General features: G+C 38.6%; 1 protein-coding gene across 2 annotated transcripts in view; it reads left to right on the top strand.

Moving 5' to 3' along the window:
- The first annotated feature begins 3583 nt into the window (after positions 1 to 3583).
- Positions 3584 to 12453, top strand: part of LOC692888 (lysosomal thiol reductase IP30) — a 28387-nt gene continuing 19517 nt past the window's right edge. For both annotated transcript variants that reach the window (NM_001110297.1, NM_001046732.1), the window contains 1 exon segment: positions 3584 to 3651. The gene's annotated coding sequence lies outside the window, so the exon portion shown is untranslated.

Genomic DNA, 12453 nt, shown 5'->3' with positions numbered 1-12453 from the left:
ATTCGCCTCGAAGGCTCCGTCGGCTGGGCGTCCTAGGGGTGAGCCGCGCCGTCTGGTTGTAGCGTACCGCGGTAGCCCCCCTACCTCATCCGGGTTCTGACCTCGGAGGGGATCGGACGTCGGGTGTAAGAGTGCAGGGGAGTCGTTTAGTGGGTGGGCCCTAAAATCCTTGGGCCCGCGGTCTGCTCACAACACCATGCAGACCGTTGAGTCTCACATACCGCACGCGCCCCTTTTGCGCGGGGACCTCGTATCAGTAGTTATAAATATTTTATGAACAGATATGAGTAGAAGGGTTATTTTGATAATATCCTGAAAAGGACCCCACGTTTTTTTACAACAAAATCATTTTTTCTTACACTATTCTTAATTCAAATTTATTAATATTTAACATTTAATTTCGGTAGGCAGCGGCTCGGCTCCGCTCCTGGCATTGCTTTAGTCCGTGGGCGACGGTAATAATAATTAAAAGCTAATAAAAAAGGGCAATAAATAAACTCGCAAAGACAACCTGCACGTTCATCAAACGGATCGTTTTCAATTTTGCGATAAAGCAGAAAAGTAACGATTTCATGTATATAAACTTTCTCTAATTTTCCATATTTTCTTGTATTTAGGTATGTTCAGAATAAATAATGCTTCATCACAATCATGTCAATCATACATTTATTGATAATATTATATAATAATTATTCATTTATATTTTTCATTTTACGCATTTGATAACGCCAACACGGATGACAAACTAAATAGGAACTTTTTTTAAAAGCTTAGAAATCGTACTTCTTTTGTTTTTAATAATGTTCTGATATCCAGTTAGTTTTCCTTTATTATTGTATTATTTCCTTTATTATACTGATTAAATAAAATTGCCGAATTTCAACACGCATTACTGGCAAAATAACAAACAAGTTAGACTTTGAATTTCGAACCAGTGATACGGACGAAATTTGGGGTAGTTTTTAATGTACAGCTCCTAATTTAACAGAGTTTACGAATATATAGTTATAAGACCACGTGCCTGTTGTCATGACAACACATTTACTGTACTTATAATTACAGTAACATTAAGGTTATGAGAATTAAATCAAATAACTCGCTTTTGGCCCCAAATTTGAAAACAACCCAAACACATCGTACTGTAGAATCTCTTAATAGCTCCATAGGACTTTACATGGCGCTCTTACAGTGAGCATATGCAAGTAAAAAGACAATATATTAACAACCCGATGCGATTATAGAAACTTTAACTTGTTAATCATGTTTATTGAGAACTAGGTCACGGTGTTACCTTACGGTGTGAGTAACGGACACGGCGAGAATAAAATACTATCAGTGTTGCCAAGAATACCTTTCAATAATACTGCACAATACTGTTATAGCTTCTAGATTTATCACTGATTTTTTTAACTGTTCGTTATAGTTTAGTTATCTGCGACTGCCATCTCAGTGGCTACTCTACGTTTGAGTTACGAATGCATGTAATAATTATGACTTTATTTTTGTGGCACAAATAAAACATTATGTCGTGCATACATTTAAAAAAAAACTTTTTATCTGTGTTAATGTTGGTGTAATGTCCAATGAGGTAAAAGTAATGGCAATTTTTATTCCGTAATTAGACAATAATAGACTAATTAAATTAGGTAAAAAGAGAGAGAGAGAGAGAGAGTATGCTTTATTGTATACAATATAAACAAAAACGCAAAACATTAAATGCAAAAAAATACAAGGGGCATGTGGCGGGTAGCCATCGCACAACGCAAGATAATTGACAGATGCCTGAATCTCGCTTACGACATTTTCAATATAAAGCGCTTTTATACAAATTCCGAACAACAACATTGGGACCGTCGGTCTACCGAGCAATATCACCCGCTCGGTGGAAGATCTTCCCTTTGTCGTATATATCTACAAACTCTTTTAAGTCCCCAAACTATTTATCTATTATCTTATCGCTGAGAGCGATCTCTTCCAGACAACAATTAAAAGGACAAGAATCATTAAATAATAAATTACATACGGTGTACCTATCGACTGAAAGATATACACACATACATACATATTATATATTTAAACACACAAAGGCTGTAAATAAATAAAACAACAGTACAAACAGTTGGGCTGGCAACTTCAAATACAAATCAGTGCGATGCAAATCGTATAAATTGAATTCGAATTGTAAGCATCAAAACCGTTTTAGGCGCACGAAATTTAAAATTGACAGGGTAATACCGGACCGCCGTAGCTTAGGATCTGTATACAATGCACTAGTTTGCTGGTCTAAATGCGTTTTCTATGAGTATGTTCTTAGGTGATTGTTTTTGAACTAGCAACTACTTTAATGCTATTTTCACTGACGGTTGCTGGAACAGACGGGTTCTTGGAAGAGGCGAGTGATTCTTGGAAGAATGGACGACTACGGACCGGTGATGATGTCGATGACTTTTTTTTTTGCTTAGATAGATGGACGAGCTCACAGCCCACCTGGTGTTAAGTGGTTACTGGAGCCCATAGACATCTACAACGTGAATGCGCCACCCACCTTGAGATATAAGTTCTAAGGTCTCAAGTATAGTTACAACGGCTGCCCCGCCCTTCAAACCGAAACGCATTCACGGCAGAAATAGGCAGGGCGGTGGTACTTACCCGCGCGGACTCACAAGAGGTCCCACCACCAGTAATACATATAATACATATAATAGTATACATATAATAGTAATATATTTCAATAGATTACATTTGAACTACTTAACAGAGTTTAGCTGTCATAGAAGACAAATTATCTTCCCTCGACTTCCTTGAACGTCATGGTTTAGTTTTTTCGGAGATTCTCCTTATCATTTATTTTCAAAGCATTCCATCATTGTTTTGTTTTTCAAGCGGTTATTGTCGTTGACCTTTAATACACAGGATCAACAGTGATGGGAGTGAGTGTGTGAGTGGTAGGTAAATTTAAAAAAACAGTTGTCCTGATATCGCTAGGCGACGACAACAATCACATCAAGTTGACTCCGACCTCATTTGCTTACATAGATAATTAAAATTAGAAAGGTATAACGTAAGGAAAACGTTTTTGTTTTCTCAAGGCAAAGGGCTCGCAGTCTTTCGTTTTAATCTAAGCGTATCATTTTAGTTGTACTTGGTAACGACTGTCACATCCTTCTAAATACAATATATCGACTCTTGAAAGGCAAACGTGACTAAGCGACAATGCGTGAACTTTACAGTAGACTAATTTAAAGTTGAAATACCTGAAAAAAAAAAAATTAACGAATCTAGCTGTAGGATTGAAATGATTTTAATAGACCTAGTAATTTTTTTTTTTTTGCCCTTCGAATACGTTTATTGCTTATCATTTATGTACAAAGCAGTTATTGTCGCTTAGTCACGTTTGCCTTTCAAGCGTCGGTATGAGTACTTCACGGCAATACGCAGTACGCATTATGGTCTACCACAAATAATAATTTTATTTTGTTAATCCAATGTGTTCTTACCTTTATATTGACTACAACTTTTTTTATTTACAACGGCTCGACCACTTGTGTATAATCTACGCCAGTCTCCTTCGGATCGCTAGCTTGTCGTGACGTTACAGTGCGCGGGAGTTTCAAAAAAATCATTAAATCGTTTTTTTTCCTGATATAAAACGTAAGTTTTTTTTTTTATTTCGAACAATAATTATGTGAGCTTCCGTTTTAATTCTAAATCGATTTTATGTTACTAAAAGTTTTGCATGCAAAATCAATTGTGTCATTGTTTGAGGTTTCTTTTTTATTTGCGTAATGTTTTTTTTTTTTTGTAATGTTTTCCTCTATCGTTCCTAGTTTGAATATACCATACTGAGGTAGCATTTTGTTGTTTGAAGGTTATTCACAATTGTAATGAGTGAGGATATTTTGTTTGTAATCGCAAACAGTTAGCTCGCGGGCAGAGATTCAAGACTATTGCATTAATGCTTGACTTACATAGTCTACTTAACATTAGCTCACGTATGTTCCAAGAAAAGCATGTTCATATTCAAAAATAGCTTTACATTTGATACTAGCGTCTACATTATACACTTATCCGTCCTTTAACACAGTTATTTACAACACGGTTCCACTTTAACACGAAAAGAGAAATAACACGGTACTTCTACAACACGATAACGAGAATTAGTTTTGTTGAAAATTATGTAGAAAATTACATTATAATGTCACCCAATTGGGAACCCACAATATATGGGAATAACCGAAATTTGAATGCTTATTTTTTATGTGTAATAGGTAAAAAAATACATACAGGTGTAGTCGAGACGATTCATCCAGAAAATAAATAAATAATAGTTTAAAAAAAATAAAAAACACGCTTTATACAAAATTCAACTAAAAAATAGTTTTTTTTTTTTTAATTAATTGAAATTGAAAACAGTGTAAAAAAATTTTTTTTTTATTGTAAAAAAGGGTGGGGTGCTGTTTAATATATTATTGAAAGAAATAATAATTCTTCTACTCATACCTGTTAGAAAAATATTTATAACTAATAACACCATGCCCCACACGCTTTTTTTACAATAAAATATATTTTTTTTATACTATTTTCAATTTAAATTTATTAAAACTGATTTTCTATTTTTTTAGTTGAATTTTATATAAAGCGTGTTTTTTAGTTTTTTTAAACTATTATTTATTTTTCATTTCTTAGTTGAATTTCAATTTTTTTATTTTTTTTTTAAATATTGAATTGTCATCAGTCCTCGATAAATCTACAAAGTTTGAATGAAATCTGGCCGTTTAAAGTGGGTCAAAATCGCGTCTAAAGGAGTCAGCTACAAACATACAAACATACATACAAATAAAGCGTGTAATGACTCTTCTTTTTGAAGGGAAGTTTTCTCCTCTTCCTATTTTTCATTTTATGAGGACTCCTAAATACTTCCAATCATAATGGAATTTGTTTAACCGCGATAGATCATTTAGTTCAAAAGTTACACCGTTTTGTTTACACCGGAGTCACAGAAATGAACAAAAAATTTAAAAAATTACATAAAAAAAATCTTAAAAATCTTTAGCATTTTTTTAAATATTTTTCCCTCAATAAAATTAAGCATGGATTCCCTCATTTAAATATGTGCACGTTATAAAGAATCACACTGTATAACTCGGCTTCGCGTACGGGACTTTTTAGGAAGTATCTCTCTCTATGATGCTAGCTTTTGATAGCCTCCTATTACTGAACCACGTTATTACGGATCCTCCCGATCCATTAACGGTTCTTTTAGGTACCTCAAGCACCGGTCGCCGTCCTCGCCGGACCTGTCGCTTGCGACGAAGGGCTCAACGAGTAAATTAACCCATAGACACAGCCCACTGATTTTATCGCCGGATTCTCGGTGCTCTCAGTGCTCTTGCTAGGGCCAGTGCTAGCAACACTCCCAGTTTGAGCCCCGTGAGCTCACCTACTCGCCCGGTTACGCTGACATAGCCTCTCAAGGCTACCAGCTTAGGTAGGAAAAAATATTACTGAAGGTCACGACTAACTCGCGGCGTAACGGATGTAATTTGTTATCTGAGCCCATGGACATCATGTGAACGCCCTTGCATTGAAAAAAAAGGCTGCAACTTTGATAGTTATTTACGACCCCCCCCCCCTTAAAAGCGGAATGCCTTTAGGCATGTAAAGAAAAATATTACCATTTAAAATCTATAAAACTCTTTAGTTTAAAAAATAAGAGTTTTCTTAAACAGAACCCCTCATTTGTCTGTCATTCAGTAAAGAGATTACTTCAGTTTTTCATCTACACTAATAATATAAATCTACAGTGGTTTTTACGGATGTTCCGTTAAAAATACTGAACCCTGCATCCGATTGACTTGAAACTTGGTATCCATGTAGAAAATACATGTACTTAATGGCTAGGCTTAGGATATATTTATATGAGTGTTGGACTCCCTAATAATAATGACAATAAATAATAATGTTAATTTTAAATTCCCAACGAAGCGGGCGAGTACGGCTAGTAATGTAATAAAGACTGTTTAAAATACTAATTTAAAAAGAGGGCTTTAAATGTTGTTTTCTTGTTTAATACAGAAAACCCAATCAAGTATTTTATTATTAATACCTATATTGTACATTCTGGAGTATTCCATATCATTATATTATGCATATTTGAATTGCTTCGCGATAGATAAGTGGTTTTTTTTAATTTTTTTATTGCTTTGATGACGAGCTCACGTTCATGTTAAGTGGTTAACGGACCCCATAGACATCTATAACGTAAATGGCGTCACCCTCCTAGAGATAGGAGTTCTAATGTCTCAGTTTTTACAGAACAACGGCTGCCCCACTGTAGAATAACTGCAATGTTTCCTATATAATACCCATCTGAGCGTGCTTGGAATATGTCCTACTATTTTTCACTCGCTTCTGTATATCATCACGTAGTAATAAACAGTTCTGCTGACGATACAAGAGCATGGCTCCCAACGAATCAGCCTGATGTTTTTTTCCTACCTATGCTGATAGCCTTGAGAGGCTAACATGTAGGTGAGCTCACGGGGCTCAAGCCTGACGACGTTGCTAACACGAACCCAAGCAAGAGCAGTGCTTCGCAGAATCTACCACCGAATCGGAAACGCGATCCACTGAGAAGATCCGGCGAGAAACTCAGTGGGCTGTGTCTGTTGGTAAGCCTAATAATGATGATAGAAGCTAGTTTACGTAACAGCAGAAGGTTACAAATAAACTCACTGAGTTTGACCTCACAAATTTACGTAAACAAGAAAACAGGTTTTTTTTTCTTCATAGTGTCTTCATAAATGTCGATTTTATTTTTATTGCCCTTGTAGGCAGACAAACATGCGTCCTACCTGATGGCGAGTGGTTACCGTCGCTCATGGACTTCAGCAATGCCAGGGGCATAGCCAAGCCATTGCCTACCGTTAAGTACTCTCTACAAGTCTTGATTGAAGAAGGACATGTCATAGCGCTCGGGAAACACCGCCGAGTGGATCTCATTCCAAAGCCGGATGGTACGTGACAAAAAAGATCTCTGGAAGCGCACTGTGGATGAACGCAGTGGTTCCAGGTAGTATGGATGAACTCTCCTCCGGTGGCGGGCGGTGCTATAGTAAAAACGAGATGTTTCTTCTGTTTGGGTCCTAAATATATCGCCATTTTATTGGGACGAATCATTCCGAAAACGAATTAATTTACCAGAATCGGGACGCTTGCGTACTATAATAATATATCACCCGCCACTTTTAGATATCCCGATGTTAGAGATATGATTAAAATAACTTACAATTTGAACAAAAAACATATAACCGACTTTAACAGAATAAAGGGAGAACATTATAAATGTTGTCGAAGTCATTAGATATGTGTTATTAAGGATAACTCCAGTAACTACTCGTCGGATAGTAATAGTATAAATGGTATACAATAGTACAATAAGCATGGGAGTGCACGAGAAGCGTCAGCCTTCAAATAACAATGTAATCATCAAATTCAATTCGCCTAGAGCAGCGGTCGGGGAACCGGGGTAAATTACCCCAAATGGGGTAAAATGAAATTTCGGGGGAAACGAAATGAAACGAAACAAAATGAAACGAAACGAAAAAGTAAGTCCATAGAGACACAAACACATAAATGTATAGGATTCAGCCGGCGAGAGAATGAGATAGAACACATTATTTGGAAACACAAAGTTCACGTTACTGACCCAGGTATTTTATTGTAGGCGTCATGTGTAAGTATTACATTGATAAAGGATAAATGATGTTTAAATAAAGTTTTTAGTTATTGTTTTCTTTTCAAAATTATCATGGGGGCTATAATATGAAAGATGCTAAAAAGAAACGATTTCATTTTTTTTTTGTTCTTCGCCATGGAGTAATATCAACTTACACAAAAATATTTTGGGGTAATAATTAAAAAAGTTCCCCGACCGCTGACCTAGAGTACTTAATGCTATGTAGCAGCTTGGCTCTGCCCCTGACATTGCTGAAATCCATGGGCGACCGTAACCACACACCATCAGGTGGGCCATATGCTCTCTACCTACAAGGGCAATAAAAAATGTATTGCCTAAATGAATGAACGAGCTAGCGGTCCATCTTGCATTAAATGGTCGCCGCAACATAATAAGCTGTCACGACTTGAAAACATTTTTTTTTTATTGCTTAGATGAGTGGACGAGCTCACAGCCCACCTGATGTTAAGTGGTTACTGGAGCCCATAGACATTCACAACGTAAATGCGCCACCCACCTTGAGATATAAGTTCTAAGGTCTCAAGTATAATTACAACGGCTGCCCCGCCCTTCAAACCGAAACGCATTACTGCTTCACGGCAGAAATAGGCGGGGCGGCGGTACCTACCCGCGCGGACTCACAAGAGGTGCTACCCCCGGTAATTATTATACCAGTTGTATTAAATATATAAATATGATAAGTCGTAAATAGAAAAGCCGTGCGATCTTATATATTGACATCCTACCCGTGGTCGATCGCAGTATCCCGGTAATCATGCTCAGAAAACGTTGCTGTCCATAATCCGGTGAGTCCCTATCACGACACCCCCCGGAAAGGGACGGGGGGTCGCGTTCAAGGTCAAACAATCAATTAGATTCGCCTGCAGTCGCCAAGTGAGATCATTAATCAGGCTAATTTAAAGCAATTAAGATCTAATCTGGCTTTGACTGTGCTGTTCTATAGTTTATAATTAATGTAGACGGCTCGAGACAGGATGTCTGGTCTGAGGAGTGGGAGTATCTTTATTTTCTTTACTTAGACCGATGGACGATCTCACGGATAACCTGGTGTTCGGAGTTTCGGAGGCCACCGCGGCCTTAAATATCAATAACGTTAATACCGCCACCTACCCTTTGAGATATGAGTTCTTAGGTCTCCGTTTTTACAGTACAACGGCGGCCCCGCCCTTCAAACCGAAACACATTACTGCTTCATAAATAGGCAGGTTGGTGGTACCTACCCGCACGGGCTCACAAGACGTCCTACCACAGTAATTACGCAACTTATATTTTTGCTGGTTTGATTTTTATTACACTTCACCGTGGAAGTCAATAGTGAACATTAGAAAAATTGGTACCCGCCTGCGGGATTCGAACACCGGTGCATCGCTAGATACGAACACACCGGACGTCTTATCCCTTAGGCCACGACGACGTCAAACTGGAACGCATTATGCGTCGCAGCAGATTTAGACAAGGTTATAGTAACGACCCGTGCGGGCTCACGAGATGTTCTACCAGCAGTCAAGCTGTAACTTCTTCGATAAATGCTCTATGGAACGGCCATAGGAGATACAGGGCGTCTTCCACATCAGGCCATGGACACTGCAAGGCTCGTGATGGAACCAATCGGCACACGGCAACACTTTCGGACGTTAACTTTGTTTTGTTTGAGCATCGTTATCATCGCGGCGCGGTCAAAGGTGCTGACAGAGATGTACGTAATTACAGCATCGCCCTCATTTATTATCATTTATTATTAATCCCATATTTTATCGGGTTCGATAACAGGGTTAATGACAGTGGCTACGCTTGCGTATTGATGGACGAAGGAGCTCTTCAATTTCGGAGATGTGATAACGTGGTCTTTGTCTTGATAAAAGCAAGATTTTTTGTTATTGCTTAGATGGGTGGACGAGCTCACAGCCCACCTGGTGTTAAGTGGTTACTGGAGCCCATAGACATCTACAACGTAAATGCGCCACCCACCTTGAGATATAAGTTCTTAGGTCTCAAGTATAGTTACAACTGCTGCCCCACCCTTCAAACCAAAACACATTACTACTTCACGGCAGAAATAGGCGGGGCGGTGGTACCTACCCGTGCGGACTCCCAAGAGGTCCTACCACCAGTAATTACGCAAATTATAATTTTGCGGGTTTGATTGATAGCTAGATACTTGCCAACCCTAATGATCTTTATCAGGGGCATCCCTGGTGACGTCACCCAGGAGCTTCGGTAGCCCCTTACCATAGAGTGGCCATCTCAGTCGACAATGTTTCAAAACAGCTATTATATCGATTGGCGCCTTCATGCCTCAAAGTTTATCAAACGACATTTGACACTGAACGCAAGCTTTGACTTTTGGATAACCCGAACCGGTGTTGTCAGCTCCGAAGCAGAAATTCCGTGAACCATAAAATCTTACTAACTGGTGGTCGGACGTCTTGTGAGTCCGCACGGGTAGGTACCACCACCCTGCCTATTTCTGCCGTTAAGCAGTAATGTGTTTCGGTTTTTTAGGGTAGGGCAGCCGTTGTAACTATACTGAGACCTTAGAACTTATATCTCAAGGTGGGTGACGCATTTACGTTCTAGATGTCTATGGGCTCCAGTACCCACTTAACACCAGGTGGACTGTGAGCTCGTTCACCAAATTAAGCAGTATAAAATAATAATATATAAACGCGAAAGTTTCTATGGATGTATGTTTGTTACACTTTGACGCAAAAACTACTGAATGGATTTTGATGAAACTTTACAATAATATAGCTTACACATCAGAATAAGATATAAGCCATAACTTATAAAAAGATATAGTGTGAATCACCCAAAATATAACGATAAGTAAGGAAAAAAATCCGCAATGTGCAAGTCATTCTGGCCTGCGCCGTAAAAACCGTTGAAGTTACACCTTTAAAATGCTTATCTTATCTTAAAAAGTCCTACAAAAAAGCCCGCGACAGAATATGTATACCTATCCTTTATTTGTAATGCGTAATACCAAATAAAACTCACCTTTAATTACAAAGATAAATTATTATTCGTATTAAGCGAAGTGTCTCTTAAACATATTATATATCATACTAGCTATTGCCCGCGACTCCGTCCGCGTGGAATAGTTACTGTGGCATAACGCTAAATTTTACCCCCCCCCACCTTCATTTAAATAAAATACCTAAACTTTTGTTAAAAAAATAAAAACAAAGGGGACACATCACAAAAAGGGGACACATCAAAGGGAAAAGAAAATGGTTTTTTTTTCCCGAACTTTTTCATATTTTTTCTCTTTTTAAACCTTCTCTGGACTTCCACGAATAATTCAAGACCAAAATTAGCCAAATCGATTCAGCCGTTCTCGAGTTTTAGCGAGACAAACGAACAGCAATTCATTTTTATATATATAGATTTAAAAGACAATAAGCTAGACATTTCTTTGAGATGTATTGCAGAGAGCCTACACGGATTGGTAACAAGGTCCGGACTATTTCGAGGCGAGGTTGTGACGCGCTGCCTTCTGAATTGGGAGACAGTAGTTAAGCTATATAAACGATATTTGGACCAAAGGATCAGGTCGGGTGTTGGTGGCGATAACAGGGTTAATGACAGTGGCTACGCTTGCGTATTGATGGACGAAGGAGCTCTTCAATTTCGGAGATGTGATAACGTGGTCTTTGTCTTGATAAAAGCAAGATTTTTTGTTATTGCTTAGATGGGTGGACGAGCTCACAGCCCACCTGGTGTTAAGTGGTTACTGGAGCCCATAGACATCTACAACGTAAATGCGCCACCCACCTTGAGATATAAGTTCTTAGGTCTCAAGTATAGTTACAACTGCTGCCCCACCCTTCAAACCAAAACACATTACTACTTCACGGCAGAAATAGGCGGGGCGGTGGTACCTACCCGTGCGGACTCCCAAGAGGTCCTACCACCAGTAATTACGCAAATTATAATTTTGCGGGTTTGATTGATAGCTAGATACTTGCCAACCCTAATGATCTTTATCAGGGGCATCCCTGGTGACGTCACCCAGGAGCTTCGGTAGCCCCTTACCATAGAGTGGCCATCTCAGTCGACAATGTTTCAAAACAGCTATTATATCGATTGGCGCCTTCATGCCTCAAAGTTTATCAAACGACATTTGACACTGAACGCAAGCTTTGACTTTTGGATAACCCGAACCGGTGTTGTCAGCTCCGAAGCAGAAATTCCGTGAACCATAAAATCTTACTAACTGGTGGTCGGACGTCTTGTGAGTCCGCACGGGTAGGTACCACCACCCTGCCTATTTCTGCCGTTAAGCAGTAATGTGTTTCGGTTTTTTAGGGTAGGGCAGCCGTTGTAACTATACTGAGACCTTAGAACTTATATCTCAAGGTGGGTGACGCATTTACGTTCTAGATGTCTATGGGCTCCAGTACCCACTTAACACCAGGTGGACTGTGAGCTCGTTCACCAAATTAAGCAGTATAAAATAATAATATATAAACGCGAAAGTTTCTATGGATGTATGTTTGTTACACTTTGACGCAAAAACTACTGAATGGATTTTGATGAAACTTTACAATAATATAGCTTACACATCAGAATAAGATATAAGCCATAACTTATAAAAAGATATAGTGTGAATCACCCAAAATATAACGATAAGTAAGGAAAAAAATCCGCAATGTGCAAGTCATTCTGGCCTGCGCCGTAAAAACCGTTGAAGT

Source organism: Bombyx mori, chromosome 24, assembly GCF_030269925.1.
Source record: "Bombyx mori chromosome 24, ASM3026992v2".
In the NCBI taxonomy this organism is placed as follows: Eukaryota; Metazoa; Arthropoda; class Insecta; order Lepidoptera; family Bombycidae; genus Bombyx; species Bombyx mori.
The sequence above is the reverse complement of the archived record's forward strand: the minus strand, read 5'-3'. Positions and strand labels throughout refer to the sequence as shown.